This window comes from Peromyscus eremicus, chromosome 8a (genome assembly GCF_949786415.1).
Source record: "Peromyscus eremicus chromosome 8a, PerEre_H2_v1, whole genome shotgun sequence".
NCBI classification, from domain to species: domain Eukaryota; kingdom Metazoa; phylum Chordata; class Mammalia; order Rodentia; family Cricetidae; genus Peromyscus; species Peromyscus eremicus.
In genome coordinates this window covers 85,255,835-85,265,391 of record NC_081423.1, presented here as the reverse complement: position 1 = coordinate 85,265,391, position 9,557 = coordinate 85,255,835, and the positions used below count along the sequence as shown (strand labels likewise).

Genomic DNA, 9,557 nt, shown 5'->3' with positions numbered 1-9,557 from the left:
GCTAGAGAAAAAAGTGAAGGAGGTGATGTAGTGGGTTGCTTTCCTGCTCTGCTCAGGGAAGGCAGAGCTTGGCTGATGGCTCCTACATTCCACTCTCAGCTAAAGCAGCACCCAGCTGGGACCCAAAGCTGCCTCCCCTTGCTCCTTACCACCTCCTCCCCTCCCTTCCCCATCGTTCAGATTCCAATACAATTTCCAGCTAACCAGCATGTCGATAGAACAAGTCGGGCGGCCGGATTGCTGGCCAATTACAGGAAATCATTCTGCTCCACAGCTCAGCCCTGGGGTGGGGGTGGGGGTGGGAATGTGAGGGAGCAAGCTTCCAGCTTGCAGGCGGGGAAGGGGCTGAAGGCAGGGAGCCTGCAGCAGCGGCTCCCCCTCTTCTCCCCCACCCTGGACAGGCAGTGTCGGGGAGGGGTGGATGGGGAGGCTCTTGGGGACACTTCAGCCCTGGGCTCTTCCTCAGCCTCACACAGAGCTTTGGATCCAGCTTTTTTTGTGGGGAGGTTGGAGCCGCAAGCCATAGAGAAACGCAGAGGCTGCAGACCCATGAGGGTGATTCCTCAGGTGAAACATGTGCTTCAAGGAGTTTGCCTGGAAGATGAGACCGTTGTACTCCAGATAGGACTAGAGACCGGGATGGGTGGCACCCAGGGGACCCTGCAAGACTCACCTGAGGGCCTAGAAACTCAAGTTCTCACTGGTCAAACGAACCTGTACTCCTACAGCCCGCCCCCAACCAAGCAGCCCCAGGGTAGGGATATCAGAACTCAGGATTGATACCTAGGCTCCATGGGGGAGTAGGGGGAGGCTTGGAATAGCCTGACTTAGCCAGTGGGGGTTAAAAAAATAAACATAATGCACCCAGCCTTCCAGTCCAGAAGGTGAAGCACAGGAGTGTGGGAGGTGGGGTCCTCCTCACCTCCCCAGTCCCTCTGCCATGGGTCCCACCTCTGGCTCCTAGGAACAAGTAACCTTCACTCCGTCTGCCAAGATCTGCGCTCACTTGGTGCCCCTCTGCCAACCCCATTTCCTCCCTCACCAGTCCTCTCCAGAACTGTCTTCAACCTGCCCATGCCACAGAGCCTCCGCCTCCTTCCCCCACCGGAGTTACCCCTTTCTGCCACAGGAAATCTCCCCTAAAGGACCGGAAGATCCCTGAGGAGCAGAAACTAGTCTGTGAACCCCAGTCCCCAGTGAGTGACCATTTGGAACCCCGACAGAACTGTGACTAGTGGTCCCCAGTCCGTCCTCTTCTTGCTATAGCTATTCTCCCAATTCCAAAGCCTCTCTTCTACTTCCCTCCAGGGGTGGGTCTGCGGTGGAGTCACCTACTGCTCTTCGGCCCACCCAATGGTAGACGCGATGGGCAGCCTCGGGAAGGGAAGATGAACCTGGGACTCTAGAAGATGCAGAGAAAACATGAGGTCATGTTCAAAGTTCTGCTGAAACACACCTGGAAAGTAGAGTCAGTGCCCAGGGAGCCCTTCGACCCACGGCCTCAGCTCGAGTGTGCGGGCTCAGACATCGCGGTGGAGGGGTCAGGCTGGTCCTGTGTGTGACCATGGCTTGATGCTCCTGGGCTCTAGTGACTCCGAGGTCCCCCCTCCGGCGCTGCCTCTCCTGGGCCATGCGCCCAGTGCTCAGCGACCCGAAAGAGGGGGCCGGCTCTGCCCTGGTAGGCGGTGCCTCCCGCCCCACCGTTAGGCGCTCGGCAGCCCGCAGGCTGGGTGCCATCGATCCGGCCGCGGGGACCCGGGCGCGCTGCCTCCCTACGCTTGCTTTTCGCTTTTAATTGAAGTTTGTTTGAGCAGAGCGCGGAGCAGGCAGAAGCAGAAACCAAATATTTAGTTGCTGCAAATTGGCACCTCCAGATCAATTACCCGGCCCGTGTCAGGGCCTGCGCCGCCCCCCTCGCCCTGCGGAATCTCAATGCCGCGCTGCCCCCGCGTGGGCCGCCCGCGCCGCCGGTCTCCATTCCACCGCACGTTTCTCATCAGCTCCAGCCATACATCACCCGTGGCCGCTAGGGAACAGATTTTCAATGGGAAAAGTTCTCCGAAAAAGTCCTTGTTGCTGATTCCCACTGCACCCTGCGCTGATCTGGCCCTGCCGCCACTTCTAAGCCTGTATTATGGGAGTAACCTAGGGATCAGAGTTTCAAAGGACTTTGGGTCACACGCACCTAGCCCCAATCCTAGCAAGTCCACTTATCCGGTGAGTGACCTCGGGGAGTTTATTTTCCCTGAGCCTGGGTTTCTCCTTCTGTGATTATGAGGCTTATCCTTCACCAGGTATGATGATCAAACCGAGGTGCCGTGTCGTGCTTGGAGACTCGGTTCTGTACACGATACTCCTCTTCTGGGCTGAGGATGTAGCTCGGTAGAGTGTTTCCCTAGCATACATTAAGTCCCGGGTTCGATCCCCAGCACTGCATACAACTAGTGGTTCTGGCCTGTAATCTCTACATGCAGGCAAGAGAATCAGAAGTTCAAGGTCATCCTCAGTAATAGTAACTATGAGGCCAACCTGGAATACATGAGGCACTGTCTTGAAAATAATAAAGTCCACTGCCCCTGCTTTGGAGTGTGTGTGTGTGTGTGTGAAAATAGGTTCTAGAGTGATGTGAGGGGCACTGAGTGAGAGGTGACTCCAGGAAAGGAAGTAGCCAGCCCCCAGTGTCCATGGCAGACCTGGAGGACTACGTGAGCTTGTCAGGTAATTTTAGGACTCTGTCCCAGCCCAGGTGCATCAGGACACAGTCATTTAGTAGCTGTTCTTTCAGGCCTGGAGGGGAGCCAAAAACCAGCCTTGACCCCCAAGGCTAACCAAAGCCAGGTAAGGGGATCAGGGAGAATCTGGAGATGGTGTCCAGCGGCTCCTAGCCCAGGTTACTGTGAGCACCAGGGGGCCTGCAGGGATGAGGACAGCTGGACTACACACCAGGTTCTGCCTTTCACTTCGACACGTTACTAGGTCTCAGTTTTTCCCTGCGTAAAATAGGGCCACCTCCCAGTGTCCCTGTGAGGAGAAAGGGTGAGCTTCTCAGAGGTGTGAGGAAGGGGCCCAAGTTATACCAATGTTCCCTTCCTTCCTGTATTCACTGACTCCATTCCCAGAGTCCCTTGGGAGAACTGCAGTCCAAGAGTTTGACATTTCTAAAGGCCACCACGGTAGACAGAGTGACAGGGGCTCTGGGTGGGATGAGCAGTGTGTGGGATGTCTGTAGCCCCAGCCTACAGCTGGCCCTCCACACCATTTCTGCAATGCCTACTTGCCACTTCTCTGCCTGGTCAGGATCTTTGCCCTCCCTTTGTCCCAGCTCCCTGGGGAAAGATTCAGACACCCCTAGAGGAGAAAGTGGAGGTGAAGGAAACAAGCTGACATGAAATTCAGATCCCCAGTGAGAGGTAAATTCACCTCTAACCCTCATTTTTCTCAACTGTGAAATGGGACCACAAGCCAATAATTACATTGTGTTATTTGGAGTGATGATTAATTATTAATCAATTAATTAATTAATTAATTTGAGACAAGGTCTCACAATATAGCTCTAATTGGCCTGGAACTCACAGAGATCTACCTGCTTCTGTCTCCCCCAAGTGCTAGGATTAAAGGCACAGGTCACACCTGTCCTGGCCTGATGAGTGAGTTCTCAAGGTTACTGAATCTATTTGCCTTTCCTTCCCACACATACTCCTAACCTGTCTGTCCCCAACAGGCTCACCTCTGCTGATAAAATCCCTCCTTCCAGCATGGTATCCTATCATTTATCAAATCAGAAAGTCCTTCTGACAATCTACCTTAAATCTCTCACTGCTTCCTTCAGAGAAAATATAAAGGACCAACAGCCAGAAGATAAATGTTTATGGCTAGATAATGCTGCACTATTTTAAAAAATACCCCCAAAGAGGACCAGGGGGTTGGGAATTAGTGTCGGACACAATGCTCTTTACACTAAACATCTTGGCGATAAATATAGCTACGTAATTCTTGTTTTCTCCTTGGCAGAGGGAAAGGCTGAGACTGGGCAGAAAGGCAGAGGAGCCCGAAAATATAAATCAATATGTGACTTTAATATATGTGCTCTCGGTGGCTGTGTGTGCTGGGGGATTATTAGTAACCTTGATTCTTGCTCAGTGTCCATGTGAGGCGGGGAGATGCTCAGCCCCCAGGGAGGAGAAGAGAAATTAGGAAGCCAAATTCTTCTCCTGATTGACACCTGGGTAAACATTATCCTGGCAGAAGGGGAAGGGAAAAAAAAGATCAATGCTGGTATTTTTATCACGTTCCAGGGACAGACAGGGGGAGAAATTAAAGACACAGTTCTGTGATATCAATGCATATGCTCATCTCCAGGGTGGAGCTCCACTAGAGGTGGGAAGGGCAGGCAGGGAGCCTCAGCCAGGGCCACTGCATCTCACAGCACTTACGGGCAGGTACAAAGGCACCAGCTTTGATGGGGGAAATCACAGGTCCAAGGGTCTAAAGTGATATCAGACCCTGGCACTCATGGAAAATGGAGAGGCAATGGTCCCCACAGGCCGTTTCTAATGAGAGGTTCCCAGAGCATAGAGATGGAAGAGTGGCTTCTGAGGGACCACAGGAGAAGAGGGATGCAGGGTGGGTGAATGCCAGTTTGGAGGAAGAGGCACCTCCTGGGCTGTGTCGGATCTGGAGTCAGGAAAGCCTAGTCCTCCACCCTGACATAGCTATATGACCTTGGCTAAGGCATCTGACCTCACAGAGGCTCAACCTCCTTATGTGTTAAACAGAAGCAAGCAGCTCTGCTCTTCCCACCTCAAAGTTTCCCCAGTGAGATTATACAAAGAACTCTGCAGGGTGGAGGGCTGCTGCTGACCAGGGTAGCTCTGCCAGTGGAACGGGATGGTATGTTGATGTCATCATTACAAGAACAAAGTCGTAGATGGGATCCACACCAGCATTTAAGAATGGTGTCAGAGGTGCCCCGCAAGAGTAGAAAGAGCCAGATATGGGGGTTTTTAAGTTCAGGGTTATCTAGCAAGACCCTGTCTCAGAAAAATAAAAACAAAAATCTGCATTTGGTAGGGGCAGGAGGATCAAGAGTTCAAGATCAGCCAGGCTGTGGTGGCACACGCCTTTAATCCCAGCACTCAGGAGGCAGAGGCAGGTGGATCTCTGTGAGTTCGAGGCCAACTTGGGCTACAGAGTGAGAGTTCCAGGAAAGGCACAAAGCTACACAGAGAAACCCTGTCTTGAAAAAAAGGAAAGAGAGAGAGAGAGTTCAAGATCATTTTAGCTACATAGAGTTCTAGGCCAACCTAGGATACATAACTTTGTCAAAAAAGAAACATTCATTTAAATGTGATTTTAAATTTATTTTATGTTCATGGGTGTTTTGCCTGCATGTGTATCGATGCACCATGAGCAGCAGGGCCCACAGAGGCTAGAAGAGGGCATAGGAATCCCTGGAACTGGAGTTAAAGAGGGTTGTGAGCCACCACGTGAGTGCTGGGAATCTAACCTGGGTTCCCTACAAGAGCAGCTAGTGCTCTTAACTGCTGAGCCATTTCTCCAGCCCGTAAATGCCGCTTTTAAGTGAACTTGTGGTATTTAAAACATCATTTTGGCTAGTGGCACTGGCCACATTCCAAGTGCTCAAGAGCCATGTGGGCTGAGGGGCTCCCAAGCTGGGCCAGCACAGCTCTAGAGAAAGGAGCCATAGGTCAGGAGCTCCTGTCCCAAGACAGTGGAAAAGGCTGTGGAGGCAGAGGGGAGAGGTGTGCTCTGGAGATGCAAGATGAACGTCTCTTTTTGTGCTGGCAGGGGTGTTTTGTGGCTTCTAAGGGACTAAAATTGCCCAACAGAGGCTTTCTAGGGGGACAGCCTGGTGGTAGTGGTCCATTTCAGCAGGCACTTCTCAGGTCACAGAGGTCCTGGGCAGAGAGGTGGGTGGACATGGGAAGACATGGGGTGGACATGTGGTGGACATTGGGTAGACATGTGTAGTCATGGGGTGGACATGGAGTCTCTTGTACATAAGTCTTCTGTGTCCTAGTTTCAGAATTTTCCTGCTAAGAAAGGAGGTAGGAGAGGCACCAGGCTTCCCCAGGACCAAGTACCCCAGCACACCTGTCAGGCCCCACACTAGCCTTGGTGTACATATTTTGTACAATAGTCAGGAGAGCTGAGATATTTGGAGAAACCACAGGGAGCCCAGTAAATGGGGCTCGTGAACCCAGGCTATCCCTCCTGCCTTAGTCAGGGTGTCTATTGCTGTGAAGCAACACCATGACCACAGTAACTCTTACAAGGAAAACATTTGGCCGGGCAGTGGTGGTGTCGCACGCCTTTAATCCCAGCATTAGGGAGGCAGAGGCAGGTGGATCTCTGTGAGTGCAAGGCCAGCCTGGTCTACAGAGTGAGTTCCAGGACAGCCAGGGCCACACAGAGAAACCCTGTCTCAAAAAAACAAAAGTAAATAATTAATAATAAATAAATACATAAGGAAAACATTTAATTGGCATCACAGTTCAGAGGTTTAGTCCATTATCATCATGGTGGGATATGGTGGCAAGTGTGCAGGCAGACATGGTGCTGGAGAAGGAGCAGTGAGTTCTCCATCTTGATCTGCAGGCAACAGGAAATGGACACTGGGCCTGGCTTGAGCCTAGGAGTCCTCAAAACCCACCCTCGCAGTGATACACTTCCTCCAACAAGGCCACACCTACTTTAACAAAGCCACACCTCCTAGAGGTGGATGTGGGGGAGCTTATTGGGGTCAATTATGTTCAAACACCACACCTCCCACCCTCAAGGCCAAATATAGTGCTTCTAAAGTTTTGTCAAGGCTGCGAGGGATAAGTGACCCTATAAGGACAGGGACAGTGCCCACAGCACACACTCCAGCCCCTCACCTACACATTCTCAACAAGACACACACGAGCCAGGTGTGGTGGCACATGCCTGGAATCCCAACCCTGAGGACACAGAGGCAAATTCAGACTCAGCTTGGACTACTCAGTGAATTCCAGGTCAGCCAGCGACACCGTGTCTCAGGAAACAGAGCAAAACATAGACCAAATGTGCCCGTGTACACACACATGCAGACCCATTTACATATACATAATACGTAAAGCCCAGCTCATATACACACACCCACGCACATGCCTCCACACGTGAACAAAGGCTCTCTGCTTCCTCCATCTGGGTTTCTTCCTGCATAGAATTGCTCCCACTGAGTTCCTCCCTCCAGGGCCTAAGTTCGCATTTCCTAGTTCAAGGCCTCTCTGATTCCCATCGCCTACCAAGCAGCTTTACAGGCGTGGCCTGGCATCCCCAAAGCCCTCTCCTCTCCGCACTAACCTGCCTTGCCTGCTGTGGTCCAGACTTCTGCATCTGCCCGAGCAGTTTTCTCTTCCTGTTACCCCTTCCTCTCCATTCCCACACCTACTTGAACGGAGTGGTACCCTGAGGCCTGGCTCAAATGCCTGGTCTTCCGGGACTCTAATCTGAAATGCCCTCCCTCCTCTGCTCCAGCTCCCATCTTACCCTCAGCCCCCTTCTCTCAGTCTGGGTCACCCCAAGGAAAGGGCCCCAAGGAGAGGGTAATTCCCTGAAAGGCAGAACAATGGGCAGTGTATCCCCTGAGCCCAGTCTCTACCCCCCACCCCAAGGTAACCCCGAGATAGGACGTGAGGAAAAACAGGGGGCAGGGTGAGTGTTTGGTAAGGCTCGGGCACTCCCCTCTCCCAGACTTCTTACCAGGCTCCTGTCTGCCCTTGGCTCTGCTCCCTCAGCCTTCCCATTCACCAGGGCCATTTCCAGAGTGCCAGTGTCTGAGCTGGACAGACACTGTGGCTCTCCTCCTTGAGCCTAGGTCCCTGTCTCAGGTCTCTACCATCAACCTGGGATCATGGGGGAAGGGATGTAAGGAACTACCTTTAAAAAAAAAAAAAAACTTTTTTCTTTTTCTCAGTCCATTCAAATAAAGATTTCAGACAGCCTTCACAGACACACGTGACAAGACAAAAAGAGAGAGAGAGAGAGAGAGAGAGAGAGAGAGAGAGAGAGAGAGAGAGAGAGAGGAGAGAGAGGTCCTGCTTTTGACACCTACAGGCTCTGTTCCTGGCGCCCAGCAAAGGTCACCTTTCAGAACCAGCACCGCGAGCCCTTACCCAGCCCATCCATCCTGCTTTCCAGTGACTCGGGTGTGGACTCCAGTGTTTTCCTCCCTTGACAGCCCACGAGGCTGTGCCCTGTCCCTGGCCCCGCCAGCCCTCGCTCGCCCAGCCCAGCCTCTCATGTTCCAGCTTTCTCTCTCCCAATCCCATCTGCAACCACAGCACATCCCAGCTGTCTGATTAACTCAATTGATTAATTAAGCTCTAATGAGAGCCATGACTCACCCCTACAGCTGCTGACCAGGAGGCCAGCATGCCAGGAAGGGCACTGAGTCCACAGACATGGCCTTAGGAGGGCCCAGAGGCAGAGTACTCAGCTGGTGCCACTGGCTTGAAAAGGTGGCACAAAGCTTGCCCGTGGCTAGAGCTCCTCCGGATCTCTAGGAGAGGAGAGGCTTTGCTAGTCTGGAAGATCAACTCCTCAAACAGCCAGTCAGTACATTTAGCACCACCAGCCTTTCAGGAGGCAGGGAACACAGAAGAGAGGTGAGCTGGCTGAGAGATGCCCAAGGACCAACCTTCCCCTTGACTCCTAGGACCCGGAGTACCCACGGCCAGAGAATACATCCTTCCTGGGCACTGGCCATAGGGACCAGACTGAGCCCTGCCACCTCCCATCTTTCCTAGTTTCCTCCATCACAACCGCCAGCCGCGGGGCTACCCATGACCCCCCGCCTGGCTGCTGCTCTACATCCTGAAGAGCTCCGAGTCCAGGAGTCCCAGCCAACCCTTTCCACGCAGCTCCCTTCTGTCAGGCTCTGTCCCCTCCTCTGGGGTTGGGTGCCAATGCCCTTCACCAACAATGATAAGTGAGTGAGTGGACCTCCCACCTCACAACGGAATCCTGCAAGGGGGGGCGGGGAGCATGGTGTCCACGCCAGAGAAGAGGACACTGATGTCACAGCATGCCTAGGGGCCCATCTGAGGCTTCCCTGCTTTTTGGCTTTGCTGTTTGTCTCAGGAGAACATACTCCAGCACGCACACACACACACACACACATACATACACACACACACACACACATACATACACACACACACACACACACATACATACACACACACACACACACACATACATACACACACACATATACATACACACACATACACACACACATACACACACACATACACACACACACATACATACACACACACATATACATACACACACATACACACACACACACACATACACACACATACACACACACATACATACACACATAGACATACACACACATACACACACACATTGGTCATAGTCCTTTGACTCCTTTCTGAGGACAGAAACACTCTGTCTATCCTCACCCACTCCAGCACCCACAGAAGTTCAAATGAAGCAAAGACATGTTGAATATTTCCTGAATAAAGAAACGGGGCGGGGCG

The 9,557-nt window shown here is 52.4% G+C and overlaps 1 long non-coding RNA gene across 1 annotated transcript; it reads right to left on the bottom strand.

Annotated features, from left to right (window-relative positions):
- Positions 1-6,510: 6,510 nt before the first annotated feature.
- On the bottom strand, positions 6,511-8,918 carry LOC131916419 (uncharacterized). The gene is made up of 3 exons (XR_009380541.1): positions 8,684-8,918; positions 8,391-8,545; positions 6,511-6,612 (listed from the first exon to the last, which is right to left on the bottom strand). It is a non-coding gene; the product is annotated as an uncharacterized LOC131916419 (long non-coding RNA).
- Positions 8,919-9,557: the final 639 nt, after the last annotated feature.